Genomic DNA, 8,847 nt, shown 5'->3' on the forward strand with positions numbered 1-8,847 from the left:
TTGGACCCCACTTAACAGTACGGTGGTTCCTATGACTCAACAAAGAAGAAAAAGAACTACGAAAGATCTAAGTCTTCGAGCTCCATAGGCTTCATGCGATGTCTTCTCTTGTCATAGTCTTCAATGTGAATATCTTCACATACCACCTTTGACATCAATGTCTTCATACATTTTTAGGGGTCATCTCTGGTAGGAAAACCGAATCAATGAGGGACTTCTACCTGTGTTATCCTGCAATTCTCACAAACACATTAGTCCCTCAACTAGGTTTGTCGTCAATACTCCAAAACCAACTAGGGGTGGCACTAGATGCACTTACAATCTCCCCCTTTTTGGTGATTGATGACAAACTAGTTGAAGTTTTCAACGGGGAATATAATATGTGAAATTGTAAAGGATAAGGAATTGTCTTCATAAGTTGCAAGGGCTCCCCCTGAAGATGTGCATATAAGTAATTTGCTTTTGGAATGCAAATGCACATGGCAGGTTGTACTCGTGGAGATCCTCTTCAACTTATGATGACAATTCATTATGCATGTGAAGGTATGTGAAGATAATGACATGCATAATGGAAAATGGACGTCTGCAAAATGATCTAAGTGCGGAATTTATCGTCGCACATGCGGAATTTATCATCGCATCACAAAGTAGCAAATAAGTAGCAGACGACCATCGAGTTTAAGTGTTACAACTCAAAGAACCAAATGTATCAAAACGAGAGTTGTAAACACTAGGCAAAATATAAAGCAACCGCCCATGTGGACCCGCTTGAAGACTATCAAACTCATATGCTTCTCCCCCTTTTGTCAGTAAGGACCAAAAAGGTTTGAAGACATAGAGCATCTACTCGTTCCCATGAAGAGTAGGTGAAGCAGCAGGGTCGTCGGTGGTGTTCGGCGGTGCAGAAGAACTTGGAGCAGTGTCGAAGCGTGCTGAAGGAGGTGGCGGTGAAGTAGCATCGTCTTCGTCCTCGATCACTCTGGCATTCACAGTTGCAGCAGAGGAAGAGAACTCAGAGTCTTCAAGAGATGGAGTTCGTCGCAGCACTGCCCTTCGAGGAGGTGTGGAGTCAAACTTGAAGCGTTCAGAGAAGCCATCCTCTTGAAGATCATCTTCAGAGCACATAAGCGTCAGCCCTTTCCATGTGCGTCGAGAGGTTTCATGGGCAACAAAGGCATTCTTGGTGGCAAGATTGCGAATGCGGTTGACATCCACCAAGAGGCTTTGCATTTGGCGCTTCAGCCAGTCATGATGCCTATCCTGTTTCTGATGAAGAGCCACCAGAAGCTCTCGGTCATTGAGAACACGAGATCGCTTCTTGGGTCGTTGGGCAATAGTGCTTTCGGTGGCTTCAGTAAGGGCACGATGAGGTGCACGTGTAGTTCCAGCCAGAGGATAAACACGAGTGACTGCTTCAACTCCTTCAATGTTCTGAGAGAAACTTTGATGCTCCGCATTCTGAAGACTAAGAGGCTCCTTGGCAGGCTCAGGATAAATGGCTTCAACGGACATATCCACATCAGGCAGAAAGATCCGATGATTGCGAGCAGATGGCTGATATGAGATAGCGGAGTGGAGTTTAATCAGCCGCATTATCCATGGAGCGTAGAACTTCAAGCCAAAAAGATCAGAGCCTGATGCAGCAAGTTGGCGGATGAAGAAGTCCTGTGCATTGAAGCATTTGCCATGAAGAATATAGAAGACCAAAGTCTTCATTGCACCTTCCAGCTTGGCATGTGGAGAATGTCCTTTGATGGGCCAGAGAGTTCGCCTTATGATGTGATAAATAGTCCTTGGCAGATACTCAAGGTCTTCAACAAGAACTCCTTAGGATATGCAGCATCTTGTGGCAAGGGCTTCATCATACTGAGCATCTGACTCATGTTTGGTTCAGGCTTCTGAAAGATGCTCTCCATAGCTTCACTGTGAAGCTGACAGCCAGGTTCATAGAGATCGCCAGGAGTGGGCAGACCAGTGAGCTCAATGATATCAAAGGCTTTGGCTTCGTGATGAACATTTCCTGTCATCCACTCCAGGACCCAAGTCTTCGGATCTCTGTTGTACCCACGGATGTGAAGTGTGGCATAGAATTGGAGCAGCAACTCTTCATTCCGGTGCTCTTAGTCAGTGACAAACGGCAACAATCCAACCTCTTTGAAGCAATCCAGAGCTTCTTCCAGACAGGGCAGACCAGCTATTGCTTCGGTGTCAAGACGCTTATGTGGGAAGATGCGACCTTGATTGTACAGAATGCAGGAGTAATAGCTTCGTTGCGGATAGCTCCAGAACCGATCAGAAGATATTCTTTCCCTTGAGTAGGGGTTCTTGGAGCTATTGAAGAAAGTGTTGTCTGCTTTGAAGCCATTGACATTGAAGGATCCAGGTGCTGATGCAGGACCTGGAAATCTGGGCAACCTTGGAATTGGCTTCTGTACCTGAGGCCTATGCTCAACATGATAGTCAAACTGAGGACCAGCAGCAGGCGCAGGAACAGAAGCAGTAGCATCATTGGCTTCGCTGACTTCTGGTGCTTGGGTTGGTGTAGGCTCCACATTTGCTTCAGCCATGACAGCGTCAGTGGCTTCATTGTTTGGTGGTGGCAGCCTCAAGATTCTCAACCTCCACTTGATGAGCTGGAGGGTCGGTCACAGTCACGTTCTCCTCGAGAACAGCTTCTTGGTGAGACGGGGGTGTAGCAACTCTTGGGGTTTCTTCTTCATCGGCTGATGCAGCCGGAATGTCTTCAGCAGCTTTAGCTTCAGACTCGGAGACTGGAGGCCTTGGTCCTTTGCGAAGCCTGCGTAACGCTGGCGACGCCTGTGGAGTTGGAGTTGGCTGGGCCTCAAAGTCATCTTCCTCTTGTGCTTGTGGGTGATCAGCCCATGATGCATCCTGAGCAATTGGCGTCAGAGGACGACCAATGCTGATGAGTTCGCTGTGCGTAAGCACAGGCGATGATACCTGTTGGTGCTCGATCTGAGGAAGAACTGCATCATCTTCAACATGGTCATGGTGACCAATGTCTTCAGCAGCGGTGGGATCAGCTGCTGGAAAGTCTTCAGCTTCATGAGCCTCTGTGAAAGCAGGCTCATGGACAGTCAGTTGGCGCTCTTGATGTTCAGCGTCAGGGCGAACCATGGAGATGGGTTCAACAATTAAGGGCTCTGTGGGAGCAGCCCGTTCCTTCTTGGTCTTCCGCTTCTTCTTGGAGGGAGCAGTAGCAGAGGCTTCAGGATGTTTCCTCTTTCTGGCTTCAGCCTCAGCAGTCCTCGTCTTCTTCAGTTCTGAAGCGGTTGACCTGGCTTTGGCTTCGAGCCAGTCATGCTAGTTGGGAAGACAATGGGATCTGCTTCCTGCCTTGGTGCGTTGGGTTCGGCCATAGCGGGCTTCTTCTTCTGCTTTGCAGCCATCCTGGGGTCAATGCCAGGGCGCCCAAGGGCCTTGCGTTTCTCAGCCTCATTGTAGGCTTGCACACACTTGTCAGCCAGGCTCTTCATGCGCTCATGAGAACCCTGAGCTTCTGCACGTTTCTTGAGAAAGGCTTCTTTGAGCTCGTGCAGCATAATCTTGAAGTTTTTCACCTCTTGCACGCTGAGCTTGGCTATATGCTTCTTGAACTGAGCTTTCTCAAAGTCAGTCTTTTGCTTCAGTTCGACGATGCGCTGAGCTAGAGCTAGCTCTGAAGCAATGGCGCCATGGAAGGCGACACTGAGGCCAATTGGAAGGTGCAGATCTTCGAAGCTGAGGCTGGGCGTGTCAAACCACTCATCAATGAAGTTGTGAATGATTGCCACGTCAAAGAGAGGCAGATCATTGAAGATTTCTGCTTCTTCTTTGCTCTTGATCAGTTGCTCAAGAGCGTCATCTGCAAGATCTTCATCACTGGATAGATCAATGGCATCGTTGCGCAGAATAGCAGCAGCTGTCAGTTCTTGGCCGGTGTGTGGCAGAGGCATCTTGACTTTCTGGGGCTTGGAGATGCGTGAAAAATCTTTAGACTGCACACTGTCTTCAGGAGGTGCAGTAGCCAGTGGCTTCGCCCGTGAGATTTTTGGTGCAGAGGCAGGCTTTGAAGCTTTAGGCTGCTTCAACTTCTTTGGCTTCGGCGCTGCAGGCGCTTCATCTGATTCAGCGTCATCTGCAGGCTCATTCACGGCTGTCCCTTGAACCACGATATGAGTGATGAGACCTTCCAAGTTGTAGAAGGGCCCAAGAAGATTGGGTTCAGCTTCGCGAGTTCCATCGGCACGGGGAGCAGAGGGACCAGGGTTGAAGTCTAATCCCAAAGACTTCTTGTTCTGCTTCGCTGAGTTCTTGGCAAACTGGAAGTTGCGCTTGAACAGATTGTCGTCACGACACCATAGTAGTGACGATGGGTGTGCATCTGCAGGCTGTGGTCCTCGGACCATGCAGGGATAGAAGCCTTGTTCAATGGCTTCTTCTCTGGACCTGGGTTGAAGATTCTTGTATAGGATGTCTCCCCACGGTCGCTTGATGGCATTTTTCTCAACATATTCCTGGGTCACAAACCGGTATTTGAACCATTGTTCTGCCCAATATCTTCGAATCCATTGGATTCGGGTCTTGCGCTGATTGTAATCCTCTTCAGGATCTGTCTTGTAAAGTTCTGAGAGGTCATCAGGCAAATCTCTTGATGTTCCCCCATGACGCTATCTGCCACCCTTCCTTACTGATTTCTCTGCAGCCATGAACTTCAAACTGAATGGCTTCAATACGTTCAAAGGCTTCAAAGGCTTTCGCTTGCTGGACAAACAGGGACTGGCTTCGGGAGAATTTATATGATACTGTAAGAATTCTTCAAATGAATGCAGACTATGAGAACCAAGGGATTCTCCCACGGACATGTACCTGTGACAGCATTAAGGTGCGAGGGAAGGGGAAGAGGTCATATGCATTCTTAGAAGATTTTGAAGATAAATCAGTTTAGAAGACATTGACCTCATCGTGCAAAGACATTCACTCATAGATAAGGAGTTGGTTCCAGATTTGTACGAATCCATGGATCAGTACAAGTGAGGAATCTAACTACTTTGTGAAGCATAAGTGAATATACTAGGCATATTATGAGATGCAGTATGAAGTGGATCCAACATGTGTGAACAAAAACTACTTGTGGTAGAAAGTGACGAATCTGTAGGATCAAAGGGGCCGTAAAAAGGAGGTTTTTATTTACCACACAAGGAACTGCTAGACGGAGTGGAAGAGGAGGCCGAGCAGTTCGATCGTCCGTGCCCTAACTTGGCGACGGAGGACACCTACGGCGACGGCGGAGAAGACGATGTCCGCGGTCGGCGTGAAGACGGCGTCGGAGAGGTTGCGGCAGCTAAGCGCTTCGTCGCCGGCGTCGTCGAGGGCTAGCGGTGGCGCTAGGGTTCGTGCGAGAGTGGAAGAAGAGATAATGACTGTGGTGTGGCGTGTATTTATAGGGACAGGGGCGGCTCAGTGTTATTACACAGGTGCCCCTGGCGATTCACATCTGAGGAACACGTGGCCATCATGCAGCATATCGGAGGTTGTTCCACGTCCCACGCACGCCTGGATTGTCGGGTGGTCGTTCCCACTTCTCCGGGTTTCAGGTGAAGGAATTAGCATTGAAAGCGGACTTAATGTTTGTCTCTGTATCTTCTGCTGACAAGGACGCAGAGAAGACATTTGACAGTTTCAAGAGAATGCATATGATTTGGAGAGATAGAGTTTGAGATAGAAAGCATAGAGAGGTTAGGGTCCGATCACATTCACTTAGTTCAAAAGATTCAACAAGAAGACATAGCTATAAGTGAATGTTGTAGAGGACAGAACACTAGTATATATATATAATCAACATAGTGAAGATAATCATGAAGACATGTTGAGATTGAAGCCAAACCAAATGTGAAGACATAGCAAATGTAACGCCATGAGTGAAACACTTCAAACAGAACATTTGGTGGTGGCGTTACCCACCGTATAGGAAGTATTAGACCCAGACACGGCGCACAATTATCGTGGCGCTCCGAAGTCAAATTCCTCATTAATGTATTCACACTTAGAATGCATGTCTTCATTGATTGAAGATATACTTTACTTCGTGTGTTGCACATCTAAGTCATCAATATGCATAAGTGTTAGGATGTGTGCCTGATCACAGGACATTTGAGGATTCCAAGATATTTAGCTCACACCGTAACTTGCAAAATCTCTTCTCATCCAAGGGCTTGGTGAAGATATCTGCCAATTGCTCTTCAGTGTTGACGTGTATGATATCAATATCTTCCTTCACAACATGATCTCTGAGAAAGTGATGACGAATCTCAATGTGCTTTGTCTTCGAGTGCTGAACTGGGTTGTTGGCAATCTTGATGGCGCTTTCGTTGTCGCAGTAGAGTGGCACTTGCTTCAGATGAATGCCATAGTCTTTGAGTGTTTGCTTCATCCACAGAAGCTGAGCGCAGCAAGATCCAGCAGCAATGTATTCAGATTCAGCAGTGGAGAGAGATACACAGTTCTGCTTCTTTGAAGACCAACATACAAGTGATCGTCCCAGAAAATGACATGTGCCTGATGTAGACTTGCGATCCACCTTGTCACCAGCATAATCAGCATCTGAGAATCCAACTAGATCAAACTCTGAGCCCTTTGGATACCATAATCCTAGAGTTGGGGTGTAAGCCAAATATCGAAGAATTCGCTTCACAGCTAAGTGATGCGATTCCTTTGGTGCCGCTTGGAATCGAGCACACATGCAAACACTAAGCATAATATCTGGCCTAGATGCACATAGATAAAGTAAAGAACCAATCATGGAGCGGTATACCTTTTGATCGAACTCTTTACCATTGTCGTCGGGACCCAGATGATGTTTGGCTGGCATTGGCGTCGTGAAGCCTTTGCAGTCTTGCATACCGAACTTCTTCAGGCAATCTTTGAGATACTTCTCTTGAGATATAAAGATGTCGTTGCGTTGCTGTCGTATTTGAAGACCAAGGAAGAACTTCAGCTCTCCCATCATGGACATCTGTATTGCTCTTGCATCATATATCCAAATTCTTCACTGTATTTCTGATTGGTGCAGCCGAAGATAATGTCATCCACATATATTTGGCACACAAACAGTTCACCATCATATGTCTTCGTGAAGAGAGTGGGGTCGAGGGAACCAGGTGTGAAGCCTTTGCTCTTCAGGAAGTGTTTGAGTGTGTCATACCAAGCCCGAGGGGCTTGTTTGAGGCCATACAGTGCCTTGTTGAGCTTGTATACCATGTCAGGATGTTTTGGATCTTCAAAGCCAGGCGGTTGTGCAACATACACTTCTTCTTCAATCGTGCCATTGAGAAAAGCGCTGTTCACATCCATTTGATATAGAGGTATGTTATGATGATTTGCATAGGCCAACAGTATACGTATGGCTTCAAGTCGAGCCATGGGAGCAAATGTTTCATCAAAGTCAATCCCTTCCACTTGAGTATATCCTTGAGCAACGAGACGAGGTTTGTTTCTGACAACTTGACCATGCTCATCTTGCCTGTTGCGGTATATCCATTTGGTGCCTATTATATTGTGCTTCCGAGGATCAGGACGCTTAACCAGTTCCCATACATTATTCAGCTCAAACTGTTGAAGCTCTTCTTGCATAGCTTGAATCCATTCAGGTTCCATGAAGGCTTCTTCAACTTTCTTGGGTTCTGTTATTGAGACGAATGTGAAGTGCCCACAGAAATTTGCTAGCTGTGTTGCCCTTGAACGAGTGAGCAGACCGGGTGCATTGATGCTATCAATTATTCTCTCAATCTGCACTTCATTTGCAACACGAGGATGTACAGGGCGAAGATTTTGTTCTTGCTGATCATTGTCATTGTTAGAGGGATTGTCTTCAGGCTGAGCATTGTCTTCAGGTTGATCAGGTGCGGAGATGATAAGTTCCTCTTCAGGTTGAGCTTCAGAGGGTATGATTTCTCCAGTTCCCATAAGTTTGATTGATTCACTGGATGGAACTTCATCTAGCACATTTGGCAGTTGCTCTCTTTGTGAACCATTAGTCTCATCGAACCGCACATCCACTGTTTCAACCACTTTATAATGAAAGAGATTGAAGACTCTGTAGGAGTGCGAATCCTTTCCATATCCAAGCATAAAACCCTCATGTGCTTTTGGTGCAAATTTTGAAGTGTGATGTGGATCCTTGATCCAGCACCTGGCGCCAAATACTCTGAAGTAACTGACATTTGGCTTCTTGCCAGTAAGGAGCTCATAAGATGTCTTGTTCAGAAGCTTGTGAAGATAAACACGATTGATTGTATCGCATGCAGTATCAATGGCTTCAGGCCAGAATTTTCTTGGAGTCTTGTATTCATCAAGCATCGTTCGGGCCATCTCAATGAGTGTTCTGTTCTTGCGTTCGACGACACCATTCTGCTGTGGCGTGTACGGAGCTGAGAATTCATGTGTGATGCCCAAAGTATCAAGATATGTATCAAGGCCAGTGTTCTTGAATTCAGTGCTATTGTCACTTCTGATGTGCTTTATCTTGGCGCCATAGTTGTTCATTGCTCGATTGGCGAAGCGTCTGAAGACATCCTGCACTTCAGTCTTGTAGAGGATTATGTGCACACAAGTATATCTAGAATAATCATCAACAATGACAAAGCCATAGAGACAAGCAGTAGTAGTAAGAGTTGAGTAATGAGTGGGACCGAAAAGATCCATGTGGAGCAGTTTGAAGGGTCGAGTTGTTGTCATGATTGTCTTCGAGGGATGCTTGGCCCTCGTCATCTTTCCTACTTCACAGGCACCGCATAAGTGATCTTTCTTGAACTTAACGCCTTTGATGCCTATGACATGCTTCTTCTT

This window comes from Triticum aestivum, chromosome 3A, assembly GCF_018294505.1.
Source record: "Triticum aestivum cultivar Chinese Spring chromosome 3A, IWGSC CS RefSeq v2.1, whole genome shotgun sequence".
Classification (NCBI taxonomy): domain Eukaryota; kingdom Viridiplantae; phylum Streptophyta; class Magnoliopsida; order Poales; family Poaceae; genus Triticum; species Triticum aestivum.